General features: G+C 44.2%; 1 pseudogene; it reads right to left on the reverse strand.

The window, feature by feature from the left end:
- Positions 1-32: 32 nt before the first annotated feature.
- LOC103648759 (dirigent protein 15-like) lies at positions 33-25,775 on the reverse strand (annotated as a pseudogene).
- Between the last annotated feature and the right edge of the window lie 1,755 nt (positions 25,776-27,530).

Consider the following 27,530-nt stretch of genomic DNA (forward strand, 5'->3'; position numbering starts at 1 on the left):
TAATTATCTTTTGTCGATAATGCACGAGGCCATTAGTGATTAGTTAGTTGATTACCAGCATCTTTTCCTCCCTTGTCGAAATAAGACGCAGAGGAGGAGGAAGTACACTTGCCAGCAGGGTGCACGAGCACGAACAGATCGATCTGGTCGACGCCCGCCGACATGCTTATCGTCCTGAACAGCATGTGCCCACGCGCCAGCCTGAACTTGCCGGTGCCGCCGACCACGGCGCGTTCCATGGTGCCGGAGAACCCGAGCACGGGGCCGTGCACTGACAACGTGCTCCCGCTGTACTCGCCGGCGGTGAACACGAGCGTGATGGACGACAGGTAGCCTGGCCCAGCCGCACGCTGGTGCCGAAGAAGACGCCCTGGTACCGGCCGACGAGCTGCGACGACAAGTCCGGACCCACACGTATCTCGTCGTCCACCACGCCCATGCTCCCGAACGACGCGTTGGTGGCGCCCAGGGGGGACTGCAGCACGGCGAGAGACGTGGCGGACGTCTCACTAGTACACACAGCCTCTATAGTGGTGGTTCTAGAGACGTTTTCACTGGCGCTTTTCAGTGCCGCCAGTGCTAGAGGCCAGTGGAAATCGTCATTTTCACTGGCGGTTATTCCAGAACCGCCAGTGGAAATGCTATTTTCGCTGGCGGTTTTCTTTAGCAACCGCCAGTGGAAATGCTATTTTCATTGGCGGTTTTCTTTATAAAACCGCCAGTGAAAATAACATTTCCATTGGTGGTTTGTTTTATTTAGCCGCCAGTGGAAAGTTTTCCCGCCTTTTTTTAAATTTTCAATCAGTACTGAAATTTATATATATTTACACACACAAAACATATATATATATATATTGATATTAAAAGCAACATGGAATTAAATTCTATCATACATTTATATACATCAAAGTCTTGTTTACAACCATGTATGCATCACACATTATATACATCAAAGTTTTCACTTAAGATCTAATAACTATCTCGGCTAAGAGATAGTCTACTAATTTCTGTTAGTATTCTAAACTCTGGCAAAGCTAATGTTCCGGAAGCATCGTGATATTTCCCTTCTGCGGGAATGACCTCTTTCAATATGAATGTGCACAGGTCCTCAACTATGCCATACAATGCACCTTCAGTCAAGTTCTCCGGGCTTCCTTGTTGAAATTGCTGTAAAGGAAGTTTATAAACATCATCTATTTATACTCAATAATAACACATTTGCATCTTTAATGACATAAATACATACATGACTATTACTAATAATACCTTGCCAGAGTTCGTGATGTATCGTCCGTTCATTCTCATGAACTCGCACACGTAGAACCCACATAGGACCGATCCGGGTGGTTGCTTGTGGCACTACATAACGGGAGATTGGTTATTTAGTTGCAAGATTGTCCTATGTACGTACATGTATGATATGTATTCATAAATTCACAAACTTACCGGCCAGTTATAATGGATGTCTAGTGGCACGCCTTTTTTGGACGTGTCGTACTTTCCACCTTGAAACTTATAAAACCTAAATGCCCTGTGATCTCAAATAGAATCACCATGTTATTCTACAATTCTCATCGATATAAGTATGCATGCATAGAAAAGGCTTACAACTCTAAGATGCTGAGGAATTTTGAATAGGCCGAAGGCTCGGTGTGCAAGGAGTCAAGCACCAGCACCTTTCCAACCTTAGGATAAATGAAGAAGCATATCCAGTGGTCCCTGTACGAATCAAACTTGTGATACATGTGTATTGAAATTATTAATTTTATTTATGCAAAATCACACTTACTTAAAGTTGTACGGGGCCACTATGGATTCCCTGTCTTGAAATTGAAGCATTGCGTGTCCTATGTAGGTGGCGTATCTTGCTTCAAAATCCTTTTTCAGATCCTGGATACGCACCTCAAGTTCTTCGTCTGTTAGCCCCTGTAATGCTTCGTTGTCTTTTCCGATTCTAAAAGTGTGGTTATCCTCGCATATCTTTATTGGGTTGAGATACCCAACCCTTTTACTGGCACTAGCATTGGGATTGGTACCATAAAGGATCTCCTGCTGATCATGTTGCATTCTGCAACGCACACGTGCATGTCAGATATTGAAAATTTATACAACTCACTAATAATAACACATATATATGGAGTATGAGTGACACTTACAATGCAAATATGGTTACAAGTTGCACGTCGAGTCTCTGAAGGTTCATCATTAACCACATATCCTCGAATGTAACAACGGCTTTTTGATTTGAACCAATAAAAGCATGGGCTGATATATTAACACTGATGGTGTCGATGCCAACTGAAGATGCCCGCATGTACCAATCATGCAACCTTTTAATATTAGCCGGGACCTTCTTTAGTTTCTCAAAAGTGAGTAGTGGTCTGCCCGACACATATTTTTTAGGCACATTTTTATAATCTGCCTTAGTTGGCTTCTTTATCTTTGCGGCCATTGCCTCAGCCTTTTTTGCGGACTCCTCGAGATCGGCCAAATCAACATTGTCTTACGTGAGGCTCCGTCCAATCCCTTTCAAAAAACGAACAGTGCCAGCAGTGGATTTACTCTTCTTTTTCTTATACGGGGACACTACTTTTGGTATAGAAACTTTAGATGGTTGTGGAGATGGCTGTGGAGAAGGTGGATCCCTGAAGGGCGATGTATGTGGCGAAGACGGTGGGCCACCATGAGGATGAGGAGAAGGAGGGTCAGAAAGAGGATGAGGAGCAGCATGTGAAGTTTGAGGAGGTGATGATGGATGTACAATAGGAACAGCAATTTGAGAAGGTGGAGACGGTTGGGCCTGCGACGAATTCGACCAATCAAGCAATTCGACATCCCTTCGAGGCCAAATGATAAAATTCTTGATAGCTTGTCCAAGTGTCTCGATACCTTCGGGCCTAGGGATGTCTAACATGTCGTCCTCGTATCCTTGGACGACTGTCGTCACTTCTACCCTGCAATATTCTTCTGGAATGTCGTTTCCATGGAACTTGCGTCCTGGGATCGCAAGGCCTGTGGCTACTTTCCTTGTACGCTGATTGTTAATACCATATCTTATAACTAGTGTGCATGCCACAGGCCTTGTGATGTCATCAACTGGATAGCAGACCTTATTTCCCGTTGACGCGACAGAGCTTGGGATGGTCGTACCCTCGGTGGCAGCCGGCGTTTGAGCTGCTGGAATTATTTGCATCTGTGGAGTGGTCATTTGTTGAACAGACATCGCACTCGCCATCGCCAATTGTTGCATCAATTCTGGAGGAGGATTCGATAGCATTTCAAACATCAGGTCTTTGAACTCTTTCTTGGCCTCCTCCTTAAAATAATTTGCCATCTCTTCCTTGTATCGATCACGTTTCTTGTACAGACCTTCCCATTGTGGTCCGAATCCTTCCTTCCATCCTTCCTTAGATGATATTCCTCGTACACGACCAGGATGCTCAGGGTTACCGAGACCAGCCGTTAGAATGTCTTTCTCCCTTTGCGGCTTAAATGTTCCTTCGCTCTGCTTAGCTACAATTGCATATATGTTTTTTGCCGCTTCTTCGACATTGGGATCATCAAAAGATACACCAGACTCAGTTTCCCTTGGTTTTCTAGCACGGATCCAATTAGCTGTCCTTTCACCGAGTTGCTCGGACAGCGTCGGCAACCCTGCAGCCTTCTTCTCTGCGTCTTCTTGTCTCCATTTAGGAACCTGACGCTTGTAACCACCTGTGCCAAGGTGGTGGCGGTATTTGTTCTTCTTAGATAGTTCTGAATTTCCCTCACTTAGCGATATGAAATCAGGGCTGCTCCTCTGCTCTAGAAATACTGCCCACTGACCTGCTGAGATTTTATATTTTTTCGTCGGGTCTAGGCCTTTCTTTGCAAACTTTGTATTCATCTCAGACCTCCAGTTTCGGAAATTTATTGCAAACTGCTTCATCGTGTATTTTTTCACGAGTTCTTCTGAACCCCCAGGCAAAACGAACCTCGTTACTAGCTTATTCCACATTTGATTCTTGACATCATCTGATACATCTCTCCACTGTCGGATTGTGATGTCAAAATTATCTCTAACTAAGAACCCAAGTGCATTCCGAAACTTAGGCAGTGCCTCTTCTGGAGATAGGGGCTGACCATTCGGGCTCACGTCTATGATTTTATATGTCTTGTCAGGAAACTTGTTTAGCCCCCTGTCACCTCTGTTCCGATCGCTCTGCTTCCTTTTCCTTGACCTCTCGGTGGTTGTCTCGGTCGATTCCGGTGCGCCTTGGGTCGGTTCTGGTGCGCCTTGGATCGGTTCCGGTGCGTCTTGGTATTGTGCCGCAGCTTTTTCGAGCATCGCACGAAATTCAGACAAGACCTCCTATTCATGTAATAAAATGCACAAGAGAATCATGCATGTGTAATAGACATTGTGAAATCAGCTAATTAATTAGGTACACACACGAAATTAAGGATGTGTAATTTACCTCATGTTCTTGTGGATCATAAGTAGGGTCACGTTGCAACTCACGCGCAGCGGCCCTATCTATCCTAGTGGTAGGAAAAGGGTCGCTAGGCGTTTCATATCCTTCACTGCTGGATTCTTCTTGAGCAACACTCTTGTCCATGTGGTCGGACCCTAATCCTTGGTCCTTGGTTGGAGAACTCATTGAGCTACATATTAACATAAGCAATAATTAAATTCGTATTAACAAATACCCTAACCCTTATCGAGGAGGAATCGTATAGAACGTATATAGAGAGAGAGAGAGAGGGAGAGAGGAGGAGTCGTATAGGACGTATAGAGAGGGAGAGAGGGAGATGGAGAGTCGTATAGAACGTATAGAGAGAGAGAGGGAGAGAGGAGGAGTCGTATAGGACGTATAGAGTCGTATAGAACGTATAGAGAGAGAGAGAGAGGAGGAGTCGTATAGAACGTATAGAGAGAGAGAGAGGGAGAGAGGAGGAGTCGTATAGGACGTATAGAGAGGGAGAGAGGGAGATGGAGAGTCGTATCGAACGTATAGAGAGAGAGGGAGAGAGGAGGAGTCGTATAGGACGTATAGAGAGGGAGAGAGGGAGATGGAGAGTCGTATAGAACGTATAGAGAGAGAGGGAGAGAGAACTCGCTCTGGTCAAGTGGGGTTCAGATGAGTTGCTCTTAATCGAAACAACGCAAGTGTGTCGTACGTCGTCTTCTAATTTCACTAGCTAATAGTACTACAATGGAATACGTAGTTTACTAGTGAATCTAGTCTACATTTTACAATGGAATACGTTGTTTACAATGAAATACGTTGTTTACAATAGAATACAATAGAATATGTTGTTTACAATTGAATACGATGGAAAAAACATGCTTTCCGTTGCTCTCTCCTCTCTCTCTCTCTAATCTCCCTCCCTTTCCTCTCTCTTCCCTCCCTCCCTCTCCCTCTCTTTCCTCTCTCTTCCCTTTCCCCCTCTCTCCTCTCTCTCTCCCCTTACACTCTCTTTCCTATATATACACTCCCTCTCCCTCCTCTCTCTTCTCTCTCTCTCCCTCCCTCCACTCTCTTTCCTCTCTCTTCTCTTTCCGTCTCTCTCCGGAGAGAGAGGAAAGAGAGTGGAGGGAGGGAGAGAGAGAGAAGAGAGAGGAGGGAGAGGTCCTCTCCTCTCTCTTCCCTCTCCCTCCTCTATCTTCTCTCCCTCTCTCTCTCTGCAGAGACGCGCGCAGGGTCTCCCTCTCTTCCCTCTTCCTCCTCTCTCTTCCCTCTAACTTCTCTCTCTCTCTCTCTCTCTCTCTCTGCACGGCGGCGGCGCTTGCACGGCGGCGGCGGCGCGCATGCCCGAGCTATAGTCGAAGAAAGGGAGAGAGAGAGAGAGAAGAACATACCTACGGCGCGGGGACGACGGCGTGGACGACGGCGTGAACGACGGCAGCGCACGGCGGAGAAAATCGTCGGGCGAATTTTTGGCAGCCTGACGGCGGGAAGATGGAAAGACAGGGCGCCAGACTTAGCGAAAATTTTTCAGCCCCGCGCGCGCTCCTTTATATAGGAGATATTTCTACTAGCGGTTCTCTATGACAACCGCCAGTAGAAATCATTTATACTGGCGGTTGTCATAGAGAACCGCCAGTTGAAATGCCATCCACAGACTGTGGAGGCCATTTCTACTGGCGGTTCTCTATGACAACCGCCAGTAGAAATCATTTATACTGGCGGTTTTCGTTGTGAACCGCCAGTAGTAATGTTTTTAGTATATTATTTTTTATTGTATATTCATACATTAATTATATATATTTTTATACATATTAAATATATAAATATATATATATATTTAGTATACATAATATATATATTTACCTCTATCTTTCTCCTCTCTCTCTCCCTCTCCCCTCTATCTCCCTCTCTCCTCTCTCTCTCCTCTCTCTCTCCTCTCTCTCTCCCTCTCTCCTCTATCTCTCCTCTCTCTCTCCCTCTCTCCTCTATATCTCCTCTATCTCTTCCCTCTCTCTCTATCTCTCTCCCTCTCTCCTCTATCTCTCCTCTATCTCTTCCCTCTCCCTCTCTCCTCTCTCTCTCCATCTCTCCTCTGTCTCTTCCCTCTATCTCTCTCCTCTATCTCTCCTCTCTCTCTCCTCTATCTCTCCTCTCTCTCTCTCCTCTATCTCTCCTCTCTCTCTCTCTCCTCTATCTCTCCTCTATCTCTTCCCTCTCTCTCTCTCCTCTGTCTCTCCTCTCTCTCTCTCTCTCCTCTCTATCTCCTCTCCCTAGCTCCTCTCTCTCCCCTCTCCCTCTCTGTCTCTCTCTCCTATATCTCTCCTCTATCTCTCCTCTCTCTCCTCTATCTCTTCCCTCTCTCTCTCTCTCTCCTCTATCTCTCCTCTCTCTCTCCTCTCTCTCTCTCTCCTCTCTCTCTCCTTTCCCTAGCTCCTCTCTCTCCCCTCTCCCTCTCTCTCTCCAAGTCCTCCCTGCTTTTATTTTACCTCGCGTTCTAGGTGATAAACCATGACCGGGAAAAAGACCACGACTTCCTGTGACGGCGGCACTCCAAAGAAAGCCAAGGTGGTGGTGGAGGATGAGGAAGAGGCGGGGTTGGAGGATGAGGAAGAGGCGACTGTGACACTATCCGTGGAGAAGGACGCGCTAGAGTGCGACATCTGCTGCCTACCCTTCTAGTCCGAAGTTTTCATGGCAAGTCAGATTACCATGCATGTATATATACAGTACATATTGATCGGTAGGCTCCAACATGATGTTCTGCTCTGTGTAAAATCAGTGCAAGAACGGGCATTCTGGATGTGCAAAGTGCTGCATCCGCACGGACGGTAAGTGTTGGACCTGCTCCGAGCGCATTGGCAACAATAGCTCTCCTCTCTAGAAAGTCGTGTAAAATTACATGACATGTCCTAACAATAATCAATTACATGACAACTATATAATCTAGGGAGCTATTGTTCTGCCTTGTTCATCGTGGCGTACCCAGGGCATCGAATTGCGTGGGATGCTTCGCTCAATGTTCCTTATCTTGGTTGGATGGTCTATGAAAAGAGACATGTCGTTGAACTGGTTAAAATCCTCTAAATCAGATACACCATCAACTCATATAGCTTGTTGTTTTCCAGGAAAAACTACATGCTTCGGTTTGTCGGTGCTTTTATTCTCATTGTTAGAAATGATCTGTTCAGCATAGAAGACTTGTGCAGCACGATTAGCAAGGATCCATGGGTCATCTTTGTAACCTACCTTACTTAGATCAAGAACTCTGACCCCATAGTTGTCTACCGTGACATGTTTGTCTTCAACCCATTGACATCGGAAAACCGATATCTGAAATGTACCATAGTCTAGTTCCCATATGTCCTCAATAAAGCCAAAATATGTAATAATCTCACCAGTTTCATCATCTATGGCCTCGCATCGAACACCACTGTTTTGTGACATGCTCTTTTTGTCCTTGGACTTTGTACAAAATGTGAATCCACTAATGTCATAGGTTTGCCATGTTGTGACCTGGCGTGAAGGTCCAGATGCCAACCCCTTGATGGTTTTTTTTCTTCTATTGTTTCTCCACGTGGAATGTCCTTCACCATTAGCCATGTGTTGAACCGCTGCTTATGTTTCTTCATTACCCAATCAGTCGTATGCCCAGGATTTTGCTCGTGAAGCTCATTGATGTGTTGTTGGATAAATGGCTCTATTATCGCTAGCTGATGTAGGATGTTGTGATGTGCCTCAAGTACTGTATTGTAATCTGGTGGAATGAAAGATTTCCGTCCCATCCTCCCGCTTCCATACAATCTACCCTCGTGCCGTGATGGAGGCAGACCTATTGCAACCTGATCTTTTAGGATATTATTGCAGAATGGACCTCCCGACTCAATGGCCTCTTCAGTACAATACCCCTCTATCATGGATGCCTCGGGACGAGCACGGGTTGATACATAGCCATTCAGTATTGACATGAAACGCTCGTACGTCCACATTTCATGTAAGTACATAGGACCCAATGCCTCTATTTGTGGCACCAAGTGCACCACAAGGTGCACCATAATATCAAAGAACGATGGAGGGAAACACATCTCAAACTGTGTTATTGTCTCCACTGCGAATTCCTGAAGAGATGCCAACTCATCACGGTCAATTACCTTTTGTGAAATTCTGTTGAAAAAGTAGCACAATCGTGTGATTGTAATCTTTAAAAACAAAGGATTTATAGCCCTGATGGCAATAGGTAGGAATGTAGTCAGCATGACATGACAATCATGTGAGTTGTAGTTGGTGACTATCAGGTCTTTCATTGACACAATACTTCGTATGCTAGAGCAGAATCCGGATGGGACTTTCAAATTCTTAAGCCAAACACACATCGCATGTTTCTCATCTACATTGAGATTGTAGCTTGCTGCTGGGAGATGATACTTCCCATTTTCTTGAAGAACAGGATGTAGTTCCTTTTTTATGCCTAAATTTACCAAGTCCATGCGTGAATTGAGCCCTTCTTTTGTTTTGCCCTTTATGTCTAGCAAGGTGCCAATTATGCTTTCAAACACGTTCTTCTGAACGTGCATACCATCGATCGCATGCCGCACATCTAACTCTTTCCAGTAAGGCAAGTACTCGAAGAAAATAGACTTTTTCTTGAATATAGCCCCCGGAGCTGGTTTGACATCTTTCCTTGTTTTTCCGTCTTTTGTCTTCTTCCCGAAAACAAACTTGATATTCTTGACTATTTCAAAAACTCTATGACCTTTATTGTTACCCGATGGAGCAGTAGAATGTAGTTCACCATTATTGTCAAAGTACTTATCCATCTTTCGCATGCGGTACCTGTGTCCTTCCAATAAAAAGCGTCTGTGCCTCATGTACACTATCTTCTTAGATGTAGTAAGGGACACGTAAGAAGTTTCATCAATGCATACTGTGCAGCCAACCTTTCCCTTAAACTGGCCTGATAATGTGAAGAGTGCAGGGTAATCGTTGATCGTAACAAAAATAATTGCTCTCAGCGTGAATGAATCTTTACGATACTCATCCAACATTTGAACACCCGTTACCCACAATATTTTCATATCCTCCATTAAGGGCTCTAAAAATACATCTATATCAACTCCAGGTTGTGTAGGTCCAGAAATAAGCATGGTTAGCAAAATGTACTTCCGTTTCTGCATCAACCATGAAGGAAGGTTGTATATGGTGAGGATCACTGGCCATGTGCTATGCTTGCTGCTCCTTTCAGCAAATGGATTCATTCCATCAGTACTCAGTGTGAACCTAACATTTCTTGGTTCATCGGCAAAGTCTCGGTGGTTCTCATTGAAATCTTGCCACTGCTTCCCATCGGCTGGATGTCGAAGCTTCCCATCGTTTTTGTGCTCATTAGAAGCATGCCAGCTCATAAGTTTGGCATCCTCAGGGTTAGCGAACAAACACCTCAATCGATCGACGACGGGGAGGTACCACATCACCAAAGCAGGAATCTTTTTGAGCGCATAATAGTCTACTTCTTCTTTTTCTTTGCTCGTGGATTTTGAAGTCTTCTTTTTGGCTTTCTTTCGCTTCTTCCCTTTAGACACAGATGCAACACACTCTTCCTCTCGATAGTCTTTATTCGTCTTGTACCTACTTGCACCACACTTTGGGCAGCTCTCTAAGTCTTTATAATCATCACCTCGATAAAGGATACAATGATTTCTACACGCGTGGATCTTCTCCACGCCCATAGTGAGTGGACTGATTAGTTTCTTTGCATAGTACGTGTTAGCAGGCACTTTGTTCTCCTTTGGAAGCATGTCTGCGACAATACTCAAGAACGCATCGAAGCCAGCATCAGACAGACCATATCTAGCTTTTAACATCAACAACTTTAACACAGACCGGAGCGTCGTGAACTCTTTGGTACAGCCCTTAGACTCGTCGTACAAAGGCTCTTCTGCTGCCTTCTTCAGGGACTCCATACCTTTCATGAAGAACATCGATGGATCTGTATGACGACGCAACATTGCCTCTAACAACTCTGCATCTTCCTCGTCCATAACATTTGGCAGAACATGGGTTCTTTCACGTTCATTTCCTCCGACGTAACCATGATCAGTAACATTTGGCACTACATGTTCGCTCTGTGGAAGAGGTTGTTGTGTCTCGTGAACGAACTGAAAGCTGTCGTCGATGTTCGCAGGGTTTCCAGCTGTATAAGGCGAAGAGCTACCCTCTCCATGCTTTGTCCAAATTATGTAATCTTTCACAAATCCTCGGCATATCAGATGAGATATGATTTGTTCTGTGTCATCAAATACAACAGCATTTTTGCAGTCCATGCATGGACAATATATGTGCTTTGTCTTTGTTCTCAAAGCATGGTTCTTAGCGACAACAATAAACTTATGGACCTCAGATATGTATGATGGATCTAGCCTTGATAAGTTATACATCCAGGATATCCTCTCCATCATCACCTGTAAAAAAGTAACATAAAACACATGGTGAAACCCTATATCCAAAAATGTGGCTAAAATGTGAAACCCTCTCTCTCTCTCTCCTCTCTCTCTCTATCCTCTCTCTCTCTCCTCTCTTTTAGTCGAATAGTCCTTCCTGCTTTTATTTTACCTCGCGTTCTAAGTGATAAACCATGACCGGGAAAAAGACCACGGCTTCTCTATGGAGGATGAGGAAGAGGCGGGCTTCTCTACGGCGGCACTCCAAAGAAAGCCAAGGTGGTGGTGGAGGATGAGGAAGAGGCGGGGTTGGAGGATGAGGAAGAGACGACTGTGACACTATCCATGGAGAATGACGCGCTGGAGTGCGACATCTGCTGCCTACCCTTCCAGTCCGAAGTTTTCATGGCAAGTCAGATTACCATGCATGTATATATACAGTACATATTGATCGGTAGGCTCCAGCATTATGCTCTGCTCTGTGTAAAATCAGTGCAAGAACGGGCATTCTGGATGTGCAAAGTGCTGCAACCAAAATGTGCCTAAAATGGAGGAAAAATGAACAAAATTTGGCAAAAGAAACATAAGCCAAAGTTTCCTAACTACTAATAAACAAAAAAATTTAATACCCAAACCTATCTCTAACACATGGTGAAAGCCTAGTTTCAAAATGTAGTTAAAATTGAAACATAATTAAACAACCTTCCATACAACACATTCACCATTCATTAAGCAATTAAATATGTGTTATGGATAAACTTAATTAAGAACTAAACATGAAAAAGGAGAGGGAATAGACAAAAACTGACCATCTTAAACAACCTCATTTGAGGAAATAGAGAAAATAACCTAGCTATACTCTTCTCTCTCTCATGTAAAACCCTAGATCCAAAATGTGGCTAAAATTGAGCAAGAATGAACAAAAATTGACAAAGAAACATAAACCAACCTTTCTTATCCACCTTCTTCCAAGAAATGAAGACCAAAACCTCCCCCCTTATATTTTTGTGAAATCTGGACCTCCAAAATCGCCTCCAATGGAAGTTGGCTGCGAGCATACAGTTCACTGTCGGGGGGAAGAAGAGGGGTATTTATAACAGACAGTTCACTGGCGGTTGGCTTTAAAAACCGCCAGTGGAAACCTATTTCCACTGGCGGTTATCTTAACACAACCGCCAGTGGAAATAGGATGTTTCCACTGGCGGTTGTGTTAAGATAACCGCCAGTGAAAATCCATTTTCACTGGCGGTTGGTGTTACACAACCGCCAGTGGAAACATCCTATTTCCACTGGCGGTTGTGTTAAGATAACCGCCAGTGGAAATAGGTTTCCACTGGCGGTTCCCAAGACGGGCCCACCTCGTTTTTTTACTGGCGCGCGATAACTGAAACCGCCAGTGATAATTTATGGGTGCCGCAGGCTATGAGCTCTTTTCTACTAGTGTCTCGTGCACGTACAGGCGGATGCGCTTCACGCTGTGGCTAGCACCGCCGTCGGCAGCGATGACCACGACGGTTGACGTCAAGGCAAGGAGGAAGAGGAAGCGGGGAATCGAGGGCGGAGCCATGGTTATTGGTGAAGGCAGTAGAGCTGTGTCGGATCCGCTCTACTACTCCTGCTTTTAAAACAGCAGAAGTCCGACGGCTTCTTTAGTTTTGATGCCCCCTAGGCGACCGTCGGAGATAAGCTTATGTCCGACGGCTACGGCCGACCGTCAGACATAACACGGGATATCCGAGGGTTGTCAGAGTGGCCGTCGGACATAAGCCGTCGGACATAAGTTTATGTCTGACGGTCTCTTATGAGACCCTCAGAAATAAAGGAATTTAACCGATGACCCCGCGCCTGCGTCGGTTTATTCTCTCTGTCTTCTCTCCTGTGCTCGCTGTTGGGTCTATGCTTCGTCGCCGAAGGTCTTCTAGGAAGAAGCGGCTTTCGGCTGAAGTTGTTTGTATGAGATGGCCGAAGGTTCCTCTTCATAAAGCTTCAGTATTACAAACCGACTTAAAGATAGAATGACCTTTTAGTCCATAAAGGTCTGAGTCAATGTTGTAAACTTTTATGAGGGGCGTAATTGTAATTCCTCACAGGCTGTGTCCTGTGCCTATAAATAGTGAACAGTATTCCTTTACTGTTCACGCATTCTGGTAATTGCAATCGCATCTTCTGGAATCCAACCTTTGCCAAGGCAGAGGTATTATTGTATTCAATGATTCAATATATTAAGCAAATATAATATAATTCGTCTATGATTTATTTACCCCTTTTATACCTTTTATTTTATGTTGTCTTGCAATATCTGTTGAAATTTTATTACGAAGACTTAAGCTTCGTAATTATACTCTCATCAACCTTCGTCCAAGGCCCATTATCCTCAAGGGAATAATGTTTCATGGACGAAGGACGTTAACATTTAACACTTTATGTTGCCTTGTTCTTAATTCATAGCATTTGAGAGCAAGTCCCCAACATTGGCGCCCACCTCCGGTGAACTCACTTCCACTTTTTGAGCTGGTGGCTTCGTTCAACGACCAAGCTGGAGCTGCTTCGGACCCGAAGCTGGTGCTCCCGATCACAGGCGGTTCGTCCTCAGAGCCAGCTAACAAGAAACAAAAGAAGGAAGCACAGAGAAGGGTACATCATGTTGGGGTGCAAGGACCCTTCATCAAGTCAAGATGGTCTCACATTCCTATTACCTTCTCCCAAGAGGACCTTCAGCTCAAGGATTACCCACACAACGATGCCATGGTTATCTCTTGTGTTATCAAAGGATTTCTGGTCCACAATGTCTTGGTTGACACAGGCAGTGCAGCTGATATCATATTTGCTAAGGCCTTCAGACAAATGCAAGAGCCAGAAGATAAGATTCATGATGCTACACATCCTCTCTGTGGCTTCGGAGGAAGACAGATTGTAGCACTGGGCAAGATCACCATGTCAGTGATCTTCGGGTTCATCAACAACACTAGAACTGAGCAAGTTGTGTTTGACATTATTGACATGGAATACCCTTACAATGCAATTATTGGTCGTGGCACCCTCAATGCTTTTGAAGCAATTCTTCACCCTGCTTATCTTTGCATGAAGATACCTTCGGATCAAGGACCCATCGCTATTCATGGAAGTCAGGAAGCTGCCAGAAGGGCTGAAGGAAACTGGACTGACTCAAAAGCAATCCATAACATAGATGGAGCTGAAGCTTGTGAACAATACAAATTCAGAAGGGAGAAAGCAGCTTCAGCAGATCAGCCGAAGCCCATGCTCTTATGCGAGGATATAGCAGAGCAGAAGGTGCTGTTGGGCTCTCAGTTATCCGAAGAACAAGAGAAAACCTTGATAAGGTTTTTGTTCAACAACAAAGATGTTTTTGCATGGTCAGCCAATGATCTCTGTGGAGTTAATAGGGATGTTATTGAGCACTCGCTCAATGTCGATCCATCCTTCAGACCCAGAAAGCAGAGGCTTCGGAAAATGTCAGATGATAAGGCCGAAGGTGCTCGTAACGAAGTCAAAAGACTCCTCAGTGCAGGAGTTATCAGAGAAGTAAAGTACCCAGAATGGCTAGCTAACACTGTTATGGTAAAAAAGGCCAATGGCAAGTGGCGAATGTGTATCGATTTTACAGATCTTAACAAGGCTTGTCCGAAGGATGAATTCCCATTGCCAAGGATAGACTCTTTAGTTGATGCAGCAGCTTCTTCAGAGCTCATGAGTCTGTTAGACTGTTATTCAGGCTACCATCAAATCTGGATGAAGAAGGAAGATGAGCCGAAGACTAGCTTCATAACTCCAAGTGGCACATATTGCTATCTTCGGATGCCTGAGGGGCTCAAAAACGCTGGAGGAAGTTTCAGCAGAATGACTGCGAAGGTTCTCCAGTCTCAGATAGGCAGAAATGTGCTAACTTATGTTGATGACATCATTGTAAAAAGCACGAAACAGGAGAATCATATTGCTGATCTGCAGGAGACCTTCGCCAGTTTTAGACAAGCTGGCTTAAAGTTGAATCCAGAAAAATGCGTCTTCGGAGTAAAGAATGGGAAATTTCTAGGATGCTTGGTTTCAACAAAGGGAATTGAAGCTAATCCAAGTAAGATTGAAGCTATACTTCGGATGGAGCCACCAACTACAAAAAAGGGGGCTCAAAGGTTGACAGGAAGGTTGACATCTCTCAATAGATTCATATCCAGATCAGCAGAGAGAAACTTACCATTCTTCGAAGTGCTGAAGTCAGCCGAAGTCTTTCAATGGGGACCAATCCAGCAGAAGGCCTTCGAAGAGCTGAAACAGTATTTGATAGATCTAACAGCATTAACTCCACCTACGCCAGGGGCTCCTTTGTTATTATATGTGGCAGCTTCGCACTCAGCGGTAAGTGCAGCACTTGTCCAGGAGAAGCTTGATGGCCAAGTCAGGAAGCAGGTCCCAGTGTATTTTGTATCTGAAGTTCTTAGTATATCAAAGAAAAACTACACAGAATTAGAGAAGGTGTTATATGCTGTTTTGATGGCATCCAGGAAGCTTCGGCACTATTTTCAAGCTTACAACATAATTGTTCCTTCTTCACAACCTCTGAAGGATATTATGAGGAACCGAGAAGCTACTGGAAGGATTGGAAAATGGGCTGCAGAGCTCAATGAATTTTGTATTGAATATGTTCATAGATCTTCGATTCAGTCCCAGGCGTTAGCAGACTTCATTGCTGACTGGACGCCAGGGGCTCAGGAGGAAGAAACAAATAAAGACGCCGAAGCATGGACAGTGTTTTGCGATGGGTCTTGGGGAACCTTCGGAGCGGGAGCGGCTGCTGTGTTGGTTTGACCTTCCAAAGTTAAAACTTGCTATGCGGCAAAACTTGATTTTAGTTGCACAAACAACATTGCCGAGTACGAAGCCCTGCTTCTGGGTCTTCGGAAGCTAAAAGCAATGGGAATCAGAAGGGCCATTCTTAAAACTGATTCCCAAGTTGTTTCGGGTCATATTGACAAGATTTGCAAGGCTAAAGATCCGAAGCTTGAAAAGTATCTGGATATGGTTCGAAGAGTTGAAGTTTCCTTCGAGGGATTTTCTGTCAAAAATATCCCTCGAGGACAAAATGAGCATGCTAATTTGCTAGCTAAGTCAGCAGCACAGGGGCTGCCCTTACCTTCGGATGTGTTCTTCGAAACAATAAAAGCACCTTCGGTGGAACTTCTTGAAAGAGCAGTCCTCAATATATCTCCTGTTTATAGCGAAGATTGGAGAACTGAGATCATCTCTTACCTTCAGGGTAAATTCCTTTCAGATGACGAAACTTATAACAGGAGGATAGAGGCAAGAGCTCGTCCATATGTCATGATAGAAGGGGAGTTGTACAAGCATGGAGTTTGTGCTCCGCTACTCAAGTGTTTATCTAGAACCGAAGGTATAGAGTTAATGAAAGAAATACATGCAGGCCCGTGTGGATCTCACATTGGATCTAGGCCGTTACTTGGAAAAATTTTCCGCCAAGGGTTTTATTGGCCAAAGGCAGCTTCGGATGCAGCGGAATTAGTTCAAAAATGCGAAGGTTGTCAGAAATGTGCAAGAGATCAAAAACAACCTTCGTCCTTAACACAGCTCATACAACCCATTTGGCCATTGCAAAGGTGGGGCCTTGACTTGTTAGGTCCGTTACCACCGGCCCAAGGGAACCTGAGATATGTTGTAGTAGCTGTGGAATATTTTTCTAAATGGATTGAGGCAAAGCCTTTAGCCACAATAACTTCGGCCACCGTCCAAAAGTTTTTCTGGCAGAATATTGTTTGTCGTTTCGGGGTACCAAAGGCTATCACTATGGATAATGGAACACAGTTTGACTCCGAAGCTTTCAGGGATTTCTGTGACCAAATTGGTACGAAGATCCATTTTGCATCAGTCAGGCATCCGGAGTCAAACGGACTCGTTGAAAGAGCCAACGGCATTATAATGACAGGAATAATGAAGTTGATCTTCAATCAACCCAGGGGAAAGTGGCCAGATCAGTTAACCAAAGTGGTGTGGAGCCACAACACAACAACATCAAGGTCTACAGGCTTTACTCCATTCAAGTTGTTATTCGGTGACGAAGCAATAACTCCGGAGGAAGCTAAAACCGGATCAATAAGAGTAGTAGCTTCGGCAGAATCAGATTCCGAAGCTGCTTATTCTGTAGAAAAAGATGCTTTAGAAGGGATCAGGCTGCAAGTCGTGGAGAACATCAATAAATATCAAGCCGAAACAATCAAATGGCGAGATAGAAAGGTTCGGCTAAAGAATATTGAGCCAGGACACTTGGTGCTTCGGAGAGTGGCCAACCCAGAAACAGTGGGCAAGTTGCAGTTGAAATGGGATGGACCTTTCTTAGTAGCATCTTCGTCAAGACCCGGTTCATACAGATTGAAGGATATGGACGGCAACGACATTCCTAGATCTTGGAATGCGGATGAGCTTCGGCGATATTATGTGTAACTTGATGTAATTTTTTATGTCTTTTCTTTTTTATGGCACCCTTTTCCTTTCTAAAGGGGGAGAAAGGTTTTTAATGGGGCCATCGCATGTAATTTCCTTTTTTAGTTCTATAAGAGCAAAATCCCCCAAGGAATGTAAATGTAAAAGCTGAGAGCGCACCATCGAGTGCCGAAAAGTAAAGGCGAAGAAGCTCCAAAGTCGTTCCTAAGGGAATGCAGAGCTTACAGCGAAAAGTCAACGCTGATACCGCCAAAAGTAAAGGCGAAGAAGCTCCAAAGTCGTTCCTAAGGGAATGCAGAGCTTACAGCGAAAAGTCAACGCTGATTTCGCCAAAAGTAAAGGCGAAGAAGCTCCAAAGTCGTTCCTAAGGGAATGCAGAGCTGAGGTGTGATTGTTTTTAAGGAAATAATGGCTATGAGTATGGCTTCGGATACGTGTTTGGCCATTCATTTGCACATCACATTACATCATAGCATTTGCATTCATAAACATTCATCCAGGCATATGTAGGATAATCATCATCATGGCATAAGTGGTTGCTTCGGCAAAAAGAAAAAAAAGGGGAAGAAAGAGCTTCGTGTACAAAAAGGAGAGCTTCGGAAAGAAGGGAAATGTTGTTTTCTATGCTTCGCTGCGTACGAAAAGAAGGGAAGGTGTTTTTTCGCCTTCGGCTCAAAAAAGAAAATTTCGTCCACATCAAAGCACTTCTCATACATCAATGGAAGGATAAGGATATATTACAAGGTATGAACAGAATGACAAGTTTCAGTTACATTTACAAAAGTTATCTCAAAAGTTTCTCAAGTACTGTCTACAGTCTACTATTTAATCTCCAAGGAGCTTCAGTTTCGGCGTCATTTTTTAATCATCAGCTTCGGCTTCGTCATTCTACATAAATAAGGTTGTTGTAAGTCAAAATTGAGCTTGAAGGAAGAGGTAAGCACAAGGTATGATTTCTTACTGCTTCAAGATGACTCAGAGCTTCGTCTCCAGCCTTTTCTCGCCCACCTTTTGTCCATATCATTTTTACAAATCTATTAGAGATACTTCGGGCGAGATCAGGAATGTCATCTAGGATTGATGGTGATAAAGTGAAATTTGGCCTATTGACAATCTTTCTATGATCGCAGCCAGCTTTTAGGAAAGCTGCAGCAGTGCCCCGAGAAGCTACCCAGGCACAGAAGTCACCGTGCCCAGCTATGACTTCGTCGAGCTCGTCAATCTCACCCTCAATATGTTCGAAGGTCTTCGGTAGATCTTCAGCTGAGGGGGTGAATTTTTCACTGCTGGCTCCAACTGAGTGGAAAATCTTTCTTAATCGTCGAATGCATTTGTTGCTAAATTCCAAACATTTTTCTTGAAGGCTCGTCAATAGTTTTCTCAAATCTGAATTTTGTTGAGCTTCGGCTTCAAGTTTTGCATTAAGATCTTGCTTTTCTCGTTCGAACTGCTCAGATTGGCGGAGAAGTTTCGAGTTCAGTTCTGTTATTTTTGCTTCGGCTTCCGCCAATGAACCTTCGGTTGCCTGGAGCTCAAAGTTCTTTTTCTCGATAGCATCTGATTGCTCCTTTATTCTGCTTTCCAAATTTTCAATTATAACTTCGTGCTTCTTGTCTTCAAAATCTTGCTGCATTTTCAAGGCTTTGCTCAACAGCATACTCTGCACGAAATCAACCTTCGTCAGACATGTTTTCATTATTAGAAACAATAAAAGTTAAGGGAAAAGTAGTTCACCTTGAAATTGGAATAAAATAAACTACCAACGATATGTTGTCGTCGGTAGCGGCTGATGTCAGTCTCCAGCTTCGGAAAACCGATACTCTTTGACAGAGTACCGATAACTTTGGCTCCAGTTTGATCTCGAATACAATCTAATTTTTCATCATCAACGCCTCCGAAGAGGAGTGCTCCAGGTTTGTATCCGCAGGATTTGGCATACTCTGTAAGCTCTTCTATTTCAGCTTTTGATAGTTTTTCCCCAACTAAATTCTGGAACATGAAGGCTTCGTTTTCTGAAGCTTCATCAGCAATTTCTTTCCCTTTCCCCGACGCTGCGGTCGCGGCCTCTTCGGCGGCGGTGGTAGCTTTTTCTGTAGCCATGTCTAGCAGTATTTTGTCAATGTGTTCGATTGTGCTCTCCAGGTTCAAATCTTCAGCTGGGGCAGCTTCGGCAGCTGCGACCTCCGAAGGTGTAATTTCAATATCTGTCCCTTCCGCAGCCGCTGGTGTTTTCTGAGCTGAAGCTCTTGGCGGTGTCTTGTCAATTACTTCTGTCACAGTGATAATTCTTTGTCTCTTTGCTTTGATTGTTTTCTTCGATTTTTCGGGCTCCTTGTCCTTTTGAAAAAACTTTGTCAGTTGGGGCCCCAGTGGACTTAGCTTCGCAGGTAAGGATTCAGTCATTACCTTCAGAATTTCCTCAACGTCAGCGGCAGAGGGTGATGCGGGGGATTTTTCTTCGTCGGATATTTTTCGTTTCGGAGAAGACGCTTTCCTCTTCTTTGGAATTTTCTTCTTTGGTGTCTCTTTTTCATCTTCATTTGAGGCTTCGGTTATCCTTTTCCTTTTCTGGCCTCCGGCACCTTTGTTCAGATTTTCATAGTCAGGGTATTCAAAACCCAAGGCGTCCAACACTCGGTTCAGTCTTCGCTTCGGACGGGTGCCGAAGGCCGCAGTCATTAATTGATCTTCTTTTTTGGAATAATTGCCAAGTATTTCATTACACATTACTTCAATTGTGTCTAGCCACTCTTGGCAAGGCGCTTTAAAGTATTTCTTAAACTTGAAATAGTAAGGTAAACGTACAAGTTCACCTTCTTTCTTCTCCCCCTTTAGCTTCGGCATTTCCCATTCTTTCAAACTGGGAAAAACTTTGAAAGCCAAAAACTCCTGAACCAGGTCCCTTGTACTGATATGCTCTGCAATAATTCTGAATTCATTCATTGCTTGTTGTGTTGGACCTTCGGGTGTCATGTTGCAGCGAGGTCGGGTTTCTCCGAAGATTAGTTCGAGTGGGCTTTGCACAAGCTTCTCCTTGTCGTCATCAACCTTGACATAGAACCACTCTGACTTCCAGCCTGCTGCCCATTTGCTCCGGTAGCTGATTACAGGAAACTTTGTGGTTTTCCGGTAGGCGAAATTATAGCAACCAAAATTGTCATGCAATCCATCTTTCCTAGCTTTCGTCTAATAGTGCAGTTCGTGAACCCGGCAAAAGCTGTCCGCAAATGGCTCCACTGCCTGGCTACGGATCGCCCAGATATAAACACTAAGCCTAACGATAGCGTTAGGGGTCAGCTGGTGAAAATAGATACCGAACCTCTTCAGTACCTCTGCAATAATCCCATGTAGGGGGAATCTTAATCCAGCCTTTAGAAAGCTTTTGAAAATAACAATTTCATCCTTCTCCGGCTTTGGGGTAGTCTCTTCTCCCCCGAAGCGTAATAGCTTTTTCTGATTTTCATTAAAAAAGCCCGACTTTACCATCTTGGAGAGATCAGCCTTCGAAATAGTAGATTTCCCGAAGTCCAAGTGGCTGGGCTTGCTTGGCATGGCAATGCGATAATCATCTTCGGGATCAGTTTCCTCAATATCTTCTTCTTCTGCTTCAGCGATTGCTTGTTCTGCTTGTTCTGTATCTTCACTAGGGATCTTTTCTGAAGTCACCAGCCCGGATCGTTGCATGGCTTCGGAGATGGGAACAGTCTCCGAAGCTTCAGTTTCGCCCCCCTCACGCTCAACCCTGGCGGTAGAACGCACCCTGGCCATTTAATTATGAATTTGTGGAAATTTAATACTTTTTTCTTCCGAAGTTTTTTCTTCTGACGAAGCAGGCTTCAAACTGGAGCTTCGTTCGATTCCGACAGACAAGCTTCGGCGATGGTTAAAAATTTTGACAGCGAAACAGTGCAAATAGCAATGAATGCTGTGGTAACTTCACACCTACTCGTCTGTTTATATAGTGCTGCAGGTAAGAAGGCGAAGCGCCAGGATTTTTACACCAGGCGGACACCCGCTCGCACTCGCTGCGTGGTGGACCGCAGAGACCAAACAGTATCTTTGCAAGGTGGGGCCGCTACGCGCTGGGAAGTTGAATCGTTTCTCGACAACGAGCTTAGGGAAGGTGTTTTTTAGACCTTCGGCGCTCCGAAGCTTAAGAGACTTTTTTCACGGATCAAGCTCGTTACGAAAAACGATCTAGCACCGCGAAAGGGGCTACTGTTGGGTCTATGCTTCATCGCCGAAGGTCTTCTAGGAAGAAGCGGCTTTCGGCTGAAGTTGTTTGTATGAGATGGCCGAAGGTTCCTCTTCATAAAGCTTCGGTATTACAAACCGACTTAAAGATAGAATGACCTTTTAGTCCATAAAGGTCTGAGTCAATGTTGTAAACTTTTATGAGGGGCGTAACTGTAATTCCTCACAGGCTGTGTCCTGTGCCTATAAATAGTGAACAGTATTCCTTTACTGTTCACGCATTCTGGTAATTGCAATCGCATCTTCTGGAATCCAACCTTTGCCAAGGCAGAGGTATTATTGTATTCAATGATTCAATATATTAAGCAAATATAATATAATTCGTCTATGATTTATTTACCCCTTTTATACCTTTTATTTTATGTTGTCTTGCAATATCTGTTGAAATTTTATTACGAAGACTTAAGCTTCGTAATTATACTCTCATCAACCTTCGTCCAAGGCCCATTATCCTCAAGGGAATAATGTTTCATGGACGAAGGACGTTAACATTTAACACTTTATGTTGCCTTGTTCTTAATTCATAGCATTTGAGAGCAAGTCCCCAACACTCGCATATGAGCAGTCGCCACCGCCGAGGAACCGCCGCCGCCGCCCGGTGTCTCCACCACCGCCCAAGCAACTCCTGGCGACCTCCCGCCCCGCCCCGCCCCGACGCCCAGCCCGCGCCCGAGCACGAGCCCGTGGCTGCCTCCGTGACATTCCCGACGCCACCGGAGCCGTCCCGACGCAGCCCGTGCCCGCCGGAGCCTCTGCCCCCCGTCGCCGACGCCAGCCCCGCCGGCGCTCACTTCACTAGCTCATCGTCCGGCTAAGTGAGTAATTTTATAATTTTTAGTATAATTTTGTATTTGCTAGTACTCATGTTTTGTTTTGTAATGCTCGACGGCTTGAGTTAATTATGCAATTAAATTAGCTTGTTTTAGTTTATTTATTAGTGCCTATATAATTTAAACTTTTAATCTCCAAGGGTAATTATTAAGCCCTCGGAAATAAGGTTATTTTATTTGATTTAGAGTCCCGTGATATTGTATTAGTGTGGTTTATTAGTAATCATAACTAATTAAGTTAACGTCTCGTATCTAGTATGGAGGAGGATCGTTGATGGATGTATGAAGGTTGAAAGAAAAGAGGTGCTCTATCAAGTGAGTGGGTTGTCAAGACTGATGCTTTTCTCGACCGTGCTTTTGCTCGGTCAGAGACTGGAACTGATGTTAGGTGCCCTTGTAGCAAGTGTCGGAACATTTATTTCCTTGACAGGAGGACTATGTCGATAGATCTTTGCAAGAGCGGTTATATGCCAGGCTATGAGGTGTGGGTGCACCACGGTGAGGACCCACCTCCTCGTATTTTATCGGAAGTTCAGTCACATGAAGAGGGGGACTACGATAGGATGGAAGAGATGCTTGACGATGTACGCCATGAGCTTCTAACCGTCGATTCGGAGAACCTCGGTCAACCCACCGATTATGAGGATCAAGCTACACCTGAGGTTCAGAAGTTCTTCGAGCTCCTTACAGCTGCCGAAGAGCCGTTACATGAGCACACGAAAGTGACCGTCCTTGTATATGTGACTCGACTTATGGCTATTAAGTCTAAGTTTGCATTCTCAAACAACTGCTACAAGGAGCTTTTGAATTTGATAAGTGATTTACTTCCGGAGAATCACAAGATGCTAAAGGACATGTATCAGTCCAAAAAGTTGCTCTCTAGGCTCGGTATGGACTACGAAAAAATCGATGTCTATGAAAATAACTGTATGCTTTTCTAGAAGGAGACTGCGAGTGAGAAGAAGTGTACTGTATGTGGTGAGCGTAGATTCGTTGAGGTTGAAAACGACGATGGTTTGACCGTGACGACGAAGATTGCACGTAAGCAGCTTTGTTACATGCCTCTTATACCTCGGTTGAAACGTTTGTTCATCTCCAAGAATACAGCCAGACACATGAGGTGGCACAAAGAAGGGGTACGTGAGAATCCAAATGTCATGGCGCACCTAGCTGATACAAATGCATGGAAGGCACTAGATGCTTTTGATTCCAGCTTTGCTGATGAAGTGCGGAACGTCCGCTTCGGTTTGGCAACAGATGGTTTCTTGCCTTCCAATCTAACTACAACGTCCTACTCATGTTGGCTCGTCTTTGCTGTTCCATACAACCTTCCACCAGCTCTTTGCATGAAATATGAATTTATTTTCTTATGTCTTGTAATACCTGGTCCAGATCATCCTGGAATAAAGATCAATGTGATGATGAGACCCCTGATTGAAGAATTGATAATTTTGTGGGAATGAGTCGAGGCGTACGATTGTTACAAGAAACAGAAGTTCAACCTGAGAGTCGCGTTTTTGTGGTCTATTCACGATTGTATGGCTTATGGTATCTTTGCTGGATGGAGTTGTCATGGGATTTTTACATGTCTGATATGCGTTGAAGACACTTTATGCTTTCGACTAAAGTTTGGTGGAAAGATATGTTACTTCGATTGCCATAGATGTTTTTTGCCAGAGGATCCCCCGTTCAGGTTCGATAGGAACGCTTTTAAAAAGGACACGATTGTGACGAGGGGACCACCCAATCGTCTTAGTAGTCCAGAGATTCTCGCGAGACTTAATGATTTGAAACTAAACGAACATGGAAATTGTTTTGAAAGTTATGGAACCGAGCATAATTGGACTCACAAATGTGGTCTAAGGGAACTCCCTTATATGAAAGCCTTGATTCTAATGCATAACATTGATGGATGCACCAGGAACGAAATATGGGTGAAAGCATTATCAGTACTTGCATGAATATCACTTACAAAACAAAAGACAACCCTAAGGCTAGAAAAGACTTGGCCTTAATCTGTAGAAGACCAACTATGGAGATAGGAGAGAACCAGAAGAAGCCACGTGCTCCTTTCAGTATTAAACCTAAAAGGAAGAAACAATTGATGAAATGGTTGAAAAACTTAAAGTTCCCAGATGGTTACGCCGCGGGCTTTAGAAGGTCTGTGAATTTGAAGACGGGCAGGTTTTCCGGGTTGAAGAGTCATGACTACCACATAATAAAGGAAAGACTCCTTCATGTTATGTTTCGTGGTTTTGTAAAAAATGATGTCTGGAAAGCATTAGCGGAGCTAAGCTACTTTTATAGACATCTTTGTGCTAAAGAAATAAAGAAAGAGATGATGGAGAAGCTTGAGCAACAAATACCGATTTTGGTATGCAAACTTGAAAAAATATTTCCACCACGTTTTTTCAATCCGATGCAACATCTACTTGTTCACCGACCATACAAAGCTAAGGTAAGATGTAATACCCAAATTTGTAAATCATATGATAAGAGAATATTTCCTTTATCTATATGTGTATACCATCCCTAGTTACTATCACATGTGAATAAACACCATCAAAAGGGGTTAAATAACCAATAACACCTAAATAAATCATGCATCATGTTGAGTTTTTACTTGATTGTGCATTTATGGATAATAAAATAAAGGTGCTATTAACAATATATTAATATATTAATGGACACATGGAATTTAAACTCTAATTTGGAAAGCAAAACTCTAAAGAAATGTGGAAGAGGAAAAGAAGTACTAAAACTAAAATATATACAAAATAAATATTATAAATAAAAGTAAGACTAGTATGTTCAAATTATACTTTCAATCTGAGGAGAAACTACCAAAGGATTTAAGCTTGAAATTTGAATTCAAATGAGAAGGGAAAATATAAATCAGAAAAAGGAAAAGAAGAAGCACCTGCGCATGTGCCAGCAAACCCTAATATGGCCCATCTAACCTTTCCTTACAGTCCGCGCGGCCCAAACCGTGAAAACAGGCGCGTGGGCGTTTGCTGTGTGGGCCCTACCCGTCAGGTTCCCTATCCACGCCATCGCACACACGGGCTGGGTCTCTGCGCGGTGGGGCCCACTGCTCAGTTATTCACGCGCGCGCGGAGGGTGGTCGCTCACCGACGCATGGGCCGCAGCACCTGTTCCGCTCCACACTCGTGATCTGACTGTCGTGTGGGACCATTACCTCCACTGTTCCTCTTCTCCGCCGCAAGACTCGGCACAGGCTGTTGCGCCACCCGGTTGACCAGCAGTGGGTCAGTACTATCTGACCTACCCATAAATTGGAACCGCGAGCACCTCTTAACCCCTCCGCTGGGCGCCATCACCGCATTACTTCGCCTGGATTTCGATTGGAACAGAAGAGGGCACGGCGGTGGACTACTAGCGTGGTGCACCGCTGGGGATTCCGGGCTTCTGCTTCGACCGAACCCTCGAGGTAAGCTCTAAGCCTTCCTAGAGACCGATAGGAAGTAGTCAACGTTGCGCCGCGTAGGAAGCACGACTGATGCCTTCGAGATTTCTCGCCGGAGATCTCCGGCCGCCAAAAATCCGCATCTCGCCGTGGGCAGGGCCCCTAGTTGCAGCATTACCGATAATAGGTCCACCTTATGGTTCGTGGTCGATCGTAGTTAATGTAGAGCTATTCGCGGGGGGATTGAATGCACTGGTGTGCCGGGGCGTGGTTTCTGGTGATTGTGCCACCGTGGTGTTTGGTCGCTGCCGCGACGGGCCAGGTTGAAGACAACGACCGTGGGCCGTTGATGTGGGGGTGGGCGGTCCAGATCGAATCTGTGGCTCGGTTTGGCTAGGGCTGTGCTCGACCGTTGGATCCAAATCGTGCGCACACGAGTAGATTGGAGCATTTAAAATTCGTGACCGCGGATCTTGCATCCGCCGGCTGAGAGTGAATACCGGTTCAAAGTGATAGAAGTCTAATCTGGGCTATCGGTTTAGATCTGACGGTTCGGATCAGGCGATACCTCTTCGCGGGCACAGTTTTGCACCTAGGCCCCTCTGTTTTTAGGAAACCAACCCGCAGTCCCCTCGGGTTACCCTCTGTGTCTCGGGACATTTTATTGTTTAGCCCCTGCACTTCTCAATATTCGCTGCTCGACCCAAAGACTAAGGAAAATAGGAAATAATCACAGAAATCGATTTTTAATGCATAAATAAATGTTAGAACTTGTTTAATTTGTAGAAAATTCATATGAACTCCAAATTGGTCCATTCTAGTTCCTGTAATTTTGTAATATTATTGTCTATCCATTAGTGCCTCTGTTTTGGCATGAAAGACTCGGTAAAATTTATCTATTACTTAATATTGTATTAAATACATAAAACATTTGGAAATTCATAACTTAAAATATATAACTTCAAATTTAATGATTCCAGTTCCTATGATCTTATTTTACTGTCTAGATTATTATTGTGTATTTTGTTTACATGTTTGGTGTTATGTTAATTGTCCCTTTATACTATGTATGTTTGTATTGATGCGAGTAGACGAGCAAGTCACTGAGGATCCTGGTGCCTAGCAGATAGAAGTTGCTGAGCAAGAGCTCGTTGAAGGCAAGTTGTGCCCTTGATCACTTCTTTTTACCCTGTCATGTTCTTATTAATCATAATGATCTACATAGGTTAATTTTGATGGGACCCAATAGGTTACCCTAGATTTTGACTATACTTATACCTTGTTTCACCACTGGTTTTACTACTAAATTTTTGGGTAGTACATGCTATTGCTTTATGTAGTTTTGGGTATAGAGATATTCATTACTCATGATTACACTTTTTATTATCTATTTATTATTTACTGTTCATGATAAGATCATTATGTTAATGGGAACATGGAGAACCACCCGAGAAAACAGTGCTACCACAAGGGTTTAATGGGACGCTCTTGGCTGATTAACTAGGAAAGCTAGTGGATGACTACCTTACCCGAAAGGGGCAAGGGCAGTAAGAGAGTGGTCAGTGTAGGGAGGTCCTTGGGTTGATTTTGCTGCGATGGCGGTCAGGCGAGGGATTCCTGCACTGGAGCTTCCTATAACTGTAGCGGGTTTTCTGAAGCTAGTGGA

This window comes from Zea mays, chromosome 2 (genome assembly GCF_902167145.1).
Source record: "Zea mays cultivar B73 chromosome 2, Zm-B73-REFERENCE-NAM-5.0, whole genome shotgun sequence".
Taxonomy (NCBI): Eukaryota; Viridiplantae; Streptophyta; class Magnoliopsida; order Poales; family Poaceae; genus Zea; species Zea mays.